The sequence below is a fragment of the Lasioglossum baleicum genome, unplaced genomic scaffold, assembly GCF_051020765.1.
Source record: "Lasioglossum baleicum unplaced genomic scaffold, iyLasBale1 scaffold0025, whole genome shotgun sequence".
Classification (NCBI taxonomy): domain Eukaryota; kingdom Metazoa; phylum Arthropoda; class Insecta; order Hymenoptera; family Halictidae; genus Lasioglossum; species Lasioglossum baleicum.
In genome coordinates, this window is record NW_027469085.1 from 292,643 (window position 1) to 295,977 (window position 3,335).

At 35.9% G+C, this 3,335-nt stretch overlaps 1 long non-coding RNA gene across 1 annotated transcript; it reads left to right on the forward strand.

The window, feature by feature from the left end:
- The first annotated feature begins 282 nt into the window (after positions 1-282).
- On the forward strand, positions 283-1,599 carry LOC143219358 (uncharacterized). Its single transcript, XR_013011298.1, has 2 exons — positions 283-699; positions 1,395-1,599. It is a non-coding gene; the product is annotated as an uncharacterized LOC143219358 (long non-coding RNA).
- The last annotated feature ends 1,736 nt before the right edge of the window (positions 1,600-3,335 follow it).

Below are 3,335 nucleotides of genomic sequence, written 5' to 3' on the forward strand. Positions count from 1 at the left end.
TCGAACTACATATACTGGACCAACTATTTCCTTGGCTGTGGTTGGCTTCCGCTTGGTGACGTCACGTCGTTCATGATCAGTGCGCATGCGCTGGCATGCCATCAACGCCACCTCAGTACCAGGGCCTGCTAGGGCCGAACTACATATACTGGACCACCTATTTCCATTGCAGCTTACACCCCCTGGGTACGTTGGTGAGTGTAGCGCGCGAGCGAGTTGGAGAAGGCCAGTAGGGGCAACGGTAGGTCATAGTGGGGGGGTCTCGTACCACGGCTTAGTACCACAGTACCACGATTTCGGCATCACTGTATAGCATTCGACTGAAAATAGTAACCCCTACCACTGCGAAATTCAGTCGTTCAGTAAAACAGTCGACTGAAAATAGTAACCCCACCACTGCGAAATTCAGTCGTTTCACTAAAACTAGTCGACTGAAAATAGTAACCCCCACCACTGCGAAATTCAGTCGTTCTACTCATGAAGTAAGAGTAAGGAGACCTATCTCGATAGCGTATAGAAGAAAAAAGTGGCGACAAAACTTGTTCCCGTATTGGGGAGGTACGCCAAATGGAATGGTATGAACAGAGAATGTCAGTGTCAAAAACGTGTCAAACGATGAAACGGAAAGGTTAGAAATACATGGTTATGTAATGACCGGTGAAGAACTAAGGCTTTAGACCAGGTTAGGTCCATAAGCTGGTAATTATGATACAAAACTTATTAAATACATTCTATCCTTACGAACTAGGTTAACAGTACAAAAATAAAGATATAAAATACAATATTAATGGTAGTATTGGGTTAATAGAAAATACACAGTGATAACAATAACATTATATACAATAGTATTAATAGAGGTTAAAATCTTACAGCTAAAGTTTCTTTGGCAAAGTTATTGCACGTTAATTAATGCGTCGTCTAGTACTAATGAGTGATACGTTAAAATTATGTGCTTCTATGTATAGGATTCTAATGGCAAGCTCTGACTTAAATAAAATTGACATTTATTTTGGTTAGGAAGTAGCTAATTGATTTAAGTGCACTTGTGTCTAGATCTTTCACAAATGAATCAATGTGATATGGACCTCTCCATCCTTATATTTCTAATTTCCTGTGAAAGGATTATCTTTCTTCTGTGTACTTTGGGCAGTCCTATAGGATATGGTTAAGATCTTGCTCTTCATGTCCTCACTAACATTTTTTTCTATAAGTAATACCTAATGTATTGAGCGATGAGGCGAGGTTGTAGTGATTTGTCCTGTATCGACAAACCCATGATGTTGTGAAGCGTTATATATATAAATTACAAAATTCCATTCAAAAGAAATAAATTATATTCTATAAACAAACTACTTTTACATTAATTAAAGTTAATATAATTAAATATATTACAGAGAGAAGAACACACACACTGTACCAGAGAATAATTTACATATCTATACGGACATATAGATATAATTTTGTATTCAACAAATTTGAAATCAATATGAATACATGTATGTATATTGCTGTAGGGAAAAAGAAGCAACAATATTAAAGGATGCTATAGTATGTAATATTTATACATAATATAAATAGTTGTAAAAGAAACAAATCCTATTATGTGTAAAAACTTATTGTACTTTTAATTACATCATAAGAAAACTACTTTATTACAACTACTTTTAATTATATTATAAGATACCACCTCTTTATTTTACAAAAATAATAAGATTTTGAAAATCTTTTTAAAAAATTTATAACATTCTTTTTCTTCAAATTTTGCGTATTTGCACGTCCTGTCATAACATAACCATATATTTCTAACCTTTCCGTTTCATCGTTTGACACGTTTTTGACACTGACATTCTCTGTTCATGCCATTCCATTTGGCGTACCTCCCCAATACGGGAACAAGTTTTGTCGCCACTTCCAAACTGTACAGATAGATCTCCTTACTCTTACTTCATGGTTCTACTAAAACTAGTCGACTGAAAATAGTAACCCCACCACTGCGAAATTCAGTCGTTTTACTAAAACTAGTCGACTGAAAATAGTAACCCCCACCACTGCGAAATTCAGTCGATAGTTTAGTAAAACTAGTCGACTGAAAATAGTAACAGCTACTATCGACTAAATCGATAGTTTTTAGTCGATTGCGCCCATCACTAGATGGCATAGGCAATGCATAATGGAAACTGTTCACGGTGAACATATGCCCGGTTCATTATTTCAAACTTTGTTTTTACAGGTTCTAATTCGTACAAGAGTCCATGGTTGAATTCAATTTTAACGTTTTTAATTTTTGTTCTGTCTTCGATATCCCTTTGAACATCTATTACTGTACCTATAGAGCCATTGACTAATCCTAAATAGACTCACGTCAATGTTCCTTCTCAACATTACCCTCACACCTTGTTTGATTATCATTTTCTTTTCCAAGCCAGCTGTCATAGATCATAGATGAATCTTTTTCAAATTTCTGTAGGGTTTTATTAGCTCGGGTTGTAAGGTAACGAGGACAGTCTAAGGTATCAGTGGCAATGAGTTCTATGGCGGGATGTTGAATTGTGTCAAGCATAGCAGAGTTGAGTTGGTCACACATATTTGGGGTAGGTAACAAACATACAGTATTAGTAGGGAGATTGGCAAGATGAGAACAAATCTCACGCAATTTACTTGCATTTGAATTACTATTGAGGGGAATGAGTTTTCGAACAAGAATGTTGCGGTCCCTTTCAGTAATAATTTCCATTCTTATCTTATGGAGCATATCAATGAAATAGTTATCATTAATTTGCCTCATATTAATAGTCAGCTCTTCGTAAGAAAATAGATCTTCCCAGAGGTTTGGAATATTAAGGGAACCTATAAGTTTTTGAACCTCTGAAGGAGTCGTCTTTTCAAATGGAGATTTTTCTCTTACAGGTGGCAGTTGCAGTAGGTCTCCAAGGACTAAAATATGTTTCTTACCGAACCATCCATCATTTTCATAATTTGTATTATAGATTTCAGAAAGACGCAGATGTGTGAATGCAAGTGTAATATTTGATATCATCGATACTTCATCTATTATGAACAAAACAACATCTTTCAATTCCGTCCTTAACACTTTCAATACCTGATCACTTAGTTGTTTATACTTGGGAGTACATTTATGTTCTACAGGTAACTGTAGTAATCTGTGAATAGTTAATCCTCCTACATTGAAAGCTGCAATGCCAATAGGAGCGCTTATGGCTACTTTTTTGTTCAAGTTTTGTTGAACCCATGCCTTGATTGTTTTTATTCGATAGCTCTTCCCTGTGCCACCGGTTCCGCTAACGAAGCAGCGAAGAATAATAGAACTATCTTCT